This window comes from Nelusetta ayraudi, unplaced genomic scaffold (genome assembly GCF_046127955.1).
Source record: "Nelusetta ayraudi isolate G7.1 ecotype Tasmania unplaced genomic scaffold, CSIRO-AGI_Nayr_v1 ptg000181l, whole genome shotgun sequence".
NCBI lineage: Eukaryota > Metazoa > Chordata > Actinopteri > Tetraodontiformes > Monacanthidae > Nelusetta > Nelusetta ayraudi.
In genome coordinates, this window is record NW_027466230.1 from 603584 (window position 1) to 610144 (window position 6561).

Below are 6561 nucleotides of genomic sequence, written 5' to 3' on the forward strand. Positions count from 1 at the left end.
ACCGTGACCACCCAAGTCTTTTGATTAGAGCACAAAATGGATTTCTATGTTGCCGTTATCCTTTAAACGGTGCAGAAAGAAAGAGACCAAAATGACTTTCTACATTTGACTTGGTTTTCTCCTTAATGTCTGGGAATGCACGATGTTATTGTCTGGATTTCCTTTTGGTCAGAGACCAAAGGATTGACAAGTTGTCCACATCCCCTTCTCTTGTGGAAGCCTAATTGCTGAATGGCCTAAAAAGACCGCCTTGTCCCAAAGAGCCGTTTTATTTCTGTGGTAGGGTGAGAAGCCTGCCCCTCCAGACATTCACTGGAGGGACTCATGTCGCAGACCACACACTCCTGATAACTCCTGCCAAGCTGTCAAACGTAGCAGACGTCAAGACTTATTTAGACAAAGTCTCTGAAAGCCATATATAGAGCGAGCAGACGGGATGTGGTTGGAGAATTATTTGATTAATTGGCAGACACGTGTTGCTGGACTGTCTCTTGTTATCAAATCATCTCCCTCGCCGCCTCCTTTCCACAACTGACTTCCTCTGCCTTTGTTCCCGTGCCATTCTGTCAGATTAAAGTGGATTTTCTTGAAGCTGGCAGATGCACTTATTCATAAGGTTTCAGTCTGCGGGGCTTCTCAAACAATTACCAATAGAACCGGATCCTACCACAGAGGCTTTGATGATGAGGTTTAGACTGGACAATAAAATGTGGATGAAAAAAATTGCAGTCAATTGGGAAATAGGGATTCAGAGGAGAAAGGTCCAAAGACATAGGTTTTAAAAGACACCCCTTATTCACCCCGGCCGCAGTGACCACTCAGAAACCTCTTGGCGTAGCTATGAGTTCTTGACTTCCTTTAAGGCAGGAGGACTGTTGGGATAATAGGTCTCGAGTCTTCAATCTTGATTTGTCTTCAGAAGGTGCGTTGATGGCTCTTTTTATTTCCTAGTAGAATAGAGACACAGGAGTTACAGTGACGAAAAACTGCAGCTATTTCCAGGTTGTACACAAAGGCTACCACAGCCTGGTAATATGGATTATGGAAAGTTGCAATATGGAAAAGCTGCAATATGGAAAGTTTTATCAGAAGAGGACAACATTTGGCTGTCGGAAGACGAGAACAGAACAACACCAATTTTACCACACATCTTTGGCCAGAGTTTGGTTGAACCTGGCTGTGCACTGTAGCTTGCCACCATATTCTGGAAGTCATTTTGATCAGATCATCAGATTGGAATGTTGAAAGACAGCAGGTGATATCATATTAAAATCATCGTAGTGGTGCAACAAACATCCATCCATCACAACAGAATAATTACATTCATTTATGCAATCACTACCAAAATTACTGCACTCAATTGTGTTGGCTACCACTGTTACCACCCTGTCCTCTTTAAGTTATTAACACCAATAACTTATATAACTATGTCACGTAAGATTGGGTTTGTCTTTTCACGACCCCTCGCATCATAAAGGCAACACATAAGTGTTGCAACATCTCTATTCAACCGTGAAAAAAATGTAACTGTTTACTAAATTAGTCTGGCTCCTTGGCGATAGCTCCCTGGCAGTAGGGGGTGCCGCAGGTCCCTCGGGACCTTTCTTCAAGTGTAACTATCTTTGTTCAAGTATACTGCTTTTACTTGCTGAGTTCACCAGTTGGGAAGAAGTGTAATTGGCCTGCTTAAAATCTGATGCTTTGCAGATTATTTTCGTTTCCAGATTTTCACGTCCAATTTTTTCTCTACTCAAAACACTACATTCAAGGTTGTCTCCTATCCAGCTTGTGAATTGTGCTTCGGAGTGGTCCGTACGCTTGAATAAAAGCCAAGCATGCTATTCCACTGAAAAATAACATTCATTTATTTATGCTGTGCTTTTCAAAGTCATTAAATAATTACAAAAGTAAGTTTAAAACCTATCAGAATAAAATTTGTATTTGAGAATAGTTTAAAATATACAAACAATTAAATCAAATGCAGATTAGAGTAAAAGAAGCTAAAACAAGGAGGTTAATTGTAGTAAATATAGATATATAGGGCTTTGTGTAAAAAAATCTCTGACATCCTGATGAAAGGTCAGTGCAAGTGAAATGTTTTTGACAGCAGGCTTTTAAAAACCACTGTAGCCCTGTATTGATGATTTATTACATTTTTCTTTGGAACAATGAGCCTTGTATTTTCTTCAAGCTTGCAGATACAGCTCTGCATGAGACAGGTCACATGGTTTTTATCTACTGAGCTTACCCACTCCAGCTCACCTGTTTCTGTTTGTTTTCACGGTTCCCCCACACGGCGATCCAAAATGTTTATTCTTTTGTTTTCTAATGGCTTTTTGTCCAAGAGAAATGTGAATTAAAGTTCCCATATTGTACCCATTTCCACATCTCCCTGGACTCCTGGGAAGCTGCCTGTCACAGTCAGTCATCCAAAAAAAACAAAAAACAAGAAAACCTCTTGCATAAAATCTCCTGCAAAAAGATTCAGAAAATGATCCTCAGAAAAACTCTGGGTCACATCTTCCGACTAAAACTGATGCTTTGCGGCACGTTCGATGTGTTTAGAAGAGGACACGTCAAGGCAGATGTGGGGTGGCCTCAAAGGAAGGATTGAACACTTTGCTGTAGGTGTTGCCTCTGACCTAGTAGAGGACCCGTCATCGCTCTTTGTGACATCACAAAAAGGCTAATTTCACAAGTGCACGTTGTAGCACTGAAAGGCAGAGCAAGAAAAACATGGAAGGGATGGATTTGTCGGGAGAAAGTGAATTGGCACGTTAGAAATCGTCATTGCCAGAAAACATTGATAAAGTGATACTCTTTGCACAATATCAGATCATCTGGAAAGAAAGGTTAAAGGCATATTCCACTGTCAACATCCTTTCTGTGTCTACATAGACTCACATGACCTCCTCAGACAGTTTTCAAATTGCTTGCTTTTGATGCCCATTCAACTTTAAAATTCCCTTTTTACTTAATTACAATTTGAAAAATGCATCCCTCCATCACTTGATGGGTAAAGTCCTTCTAACATCTTTTACTGCGCTCCTGCCTAAGGGTTCTGTCATTTTTCAAATTGTTATTTCGTAGTGAGTTTATTATACATTTCAAAGGAAGTGGTACCTTCTAAAGCGCAAATCAATGTAGCGGCTGGTTTCTGGTTGGTTCACATTTTCAACAATGCCAAATGTCAAAAGCTAAAATCTTAATTCGTAAAGCAAGCAATTTGAAATTTGAGTTCACAATCCCAGGTAGACACGTCAAATAGTAAAAAATAGTTTCAAAGTAAAACATCTCTTGAACTAAAAAAGACTCCAGGACACAGTCTCTCAATGTAAGACCTGAATAAAATGAAAGCATAATAAGGAGTAAATAAAACATTAGCCATAGAATTTGAGTCGCATCAGATGAACAATAACATGATAATGTAGTGTGCTGGTGGCTCGTGTTAAAAGCACAAATTAGTGGACATCAGGGCAGTACCTTCCCACCACCTCTCAGCCTGCCTGGCAGGCGAACAGCTGTCACCGCCAGAAGTGACCTTTGCCTGTTGATTGACACCTGGTGCCTACCTGATTCACACCTGGTAACTGGGGACTCCAGACAGTTGTGCCACTTGTGTTGTTGACCTTCCAACGACAACTCTTTTCTCTCATTTTCCTTTCAATTATATTTATGAACTTCGGAAGTCAATGCAGTTGGTGGGTGTGGTTGGCTTTTGGACACGCTTCTTCTCTTCGACTTGGATCCCAATGAGAGTCTGTTTCAGTGAGTGTCGGAACGCAGAGCCCGGAGACAAACTCTTATGTATGCCACCGTGTTTCACAATTTCTTTTTGAAATCATCTTCACAGTTTTGTATTGTGATGTGAGCAGTGCATTACAAGTTCTTTTTTCTCCCTTTTTTATAAGTATGAATAAATTCAGATGAACTCTGATGTTCTTGCGATTTATTTGCTTCTCCCAGGGATCATTGTTCATATCTGTCGAGAGGCGACTAACTTTCCCACATTTTCGACTCTCAGCAGAAGCTTCGCTTTCGAAACCCGCACACACTACTGGCTGCCTCACTGTTCCTTGATAAATTGAGATATTTTTTTTTTTTTACTCTTTATGTGACACAGGTTTGGATTTTGTTTGACACCCTAATTCCACCTAGATTATGTGTTTGTGTGTCATTTTGTTATCTTAGTGAACAGCACTTGATGGATATGTTCATGTACTCTTTGGTATTTAAAGCCAAGCAAATATTATTGACAAACGTCTCTGATTAATTTGAGTAGATCTTTGCTTTTCCTTATGTAAACTCCTATATGTGAGCTTTTCTTTCACATCTATCAAGACCCGTGTGAGGTAAATAATTGACGATAAACATATCCAGGTCAAAGCAGCAACGACTGCAGGATGGATCCCTCTGAGTTGAAGAAATATAATCGCATTAAATGCTGTCTGGAGGTGGCGTGAGGCCGGACGTAGAACACCTTTATAGGTCATGTGATATGTGGGTCATTTTGAGGGCCCGCAGAGTGGATTGCCAGGATCAAACGCTCTTTGATTGGCTCTTTGACTCACTGATTTATAGGCGCTGGAGAGGCAACATGACTTCTCTAGTTACACATACAGTGGGGGGTTTACATGGCAATAAGTGACCTGCTACTTTTAACTTAACGATGACTCAGTAAAGGAGTTAAAAGGCGTAAAGGCGGTAAAAGGGAGAAATGATTCCTGTAACTCTAAAATAGGAGTGGCCCAGTTTTTTTTTTTTTTTTTTTTACTGTACTGGGGTCAAGTGGCAAATTTTACCCAAAACAGGTCAGGTCGAGCTCTTTGTCAAGCTGCTCGGTTGGTCTCCTGGTGGAGACAGCAATCCGTCTCTGTCGGCCTTTTGCCGCTATTGATTGTGGGGAATTTGTAGCTGCTTCCTTTCACGTGTCTCATACGACTCGGGATGAAATGTGTCCATGCAACAGAGACTGTAAGTGCAGGTTGTCAGATTTGTCAGTGCCTCCCTCTCCTCCCAGTGCACAAGACAGATGCTCAGTGTGGCTGTCTGACACAGAGCGCCAGAGTTGATGAAAATGCGCTCAGGTATGGAAGAGGAACTTATGACTTTCGACAAGAGCCGCTGGGCTTCAATCTTCTCTGTCAGAGGTCCTTCACCTCTGCTCCCACTCTCAGCTGGTATGAGGGTCCGGGAAAGGTACCTCTATGATTTTAAACAATCAGTCTGCTCCACTAGAGTTGTTAACCAGACCTACCCGCCAGTCCTGAGTCACACAGAGAAGTCTTCGGTGATGCGGCACCAAAGAATGCTGATGAGATGAGACTGTGCTTTTTCTAAAGTTCAGAGAAAGACATGATTGAAAAACGACTTCCTCTTCCTACCTGCCCATCATATCCTCTCCTCATCATGAAGCAGACATCAGCAAAATGGCAGTAAGTAGTAATGCAGTTTTCATTTTAAATGTGTTCATAACCATTGTAGATACTCAGTGATGCAAGTTCTAAAAGTTTGATTTCATCCAAGGGAAGTTTGGTTCGCTAATAATGACTTCTCTATCCCTCTCGCTGATCTCATTATACTTTTTGAGCATAAAATGAAATACATGTGATGCCACGGGCGAGAGGAGGACTTTTTTTTTTTTTTTCCAAACACACGTGCACGCTCGCGCACACACAGAGAGACCCTCCCACCTAACAGTAGCCAATCTGGGTGATTATTAGCAGTGAGGAGATTGACAGCAGCCCTGCCTCCTCCCTGACTGGAAAAGCCAACTGTAAGAGGCAAGGCTCATTTAGAACTAACAAAACCTTAGTCATGTCACTTGATTATGTCAATATGCTGATTTGGGTCTTCAAACTGCTGTCACAAAATCAGACTGTACTCATATTGTGTCCACAACGCTCATTCAAACTTCAGTGATAATGTTTCCATCTGCGAATCCAAGAGGGTGCACGGATCGGTGTCTCCACATAAACAGCGGTCCGCTGGGCGTGGAGAGGGGAGAACTCTCTCCCATAGCTTTGACATAAATGTGTTTTTGTAAGGAGATCCTCGTGACTCAGCGAGAGACTAGACTGCACCATCCTTTTCCATTGCACAGCCATGTGAATGGCATTATCAAGGGCTGGCTGGCCCATGTTAGTTTAGACTATCATCGTGAAATTTAGCCTACCAATTTCCTCTGTATTATTATTAAAATTAATTTTAGTGTAAAGCTACGTTTGGATAGTAGATCAATGTATCGATTTCCCTCCCCCTGCCTAATTTTGATAGGACACGGATCGAACAACACCTGGACACAGCACTCCACTGAGAACCCCGTGCCCCTCCGGGCCCCCCACCTCCTCCCCTCCGCGCTCTCTCCCCCCTCAAGGTGTTTCAATCACTTTTTAGATGGGCATGCCCCTCCTCTCTTTCGGACAGTGACGAAATAACAGTGCGCGTTAAACAAAATTGAACTTGCTGTTTGCCAGCACTTCACGGGTTGCGCGGCTGCGCTCAGGACCAGGACCGGCACCGGCACCAGGACCAGGACCAGCTGCGAGGACCTGCAGCTCT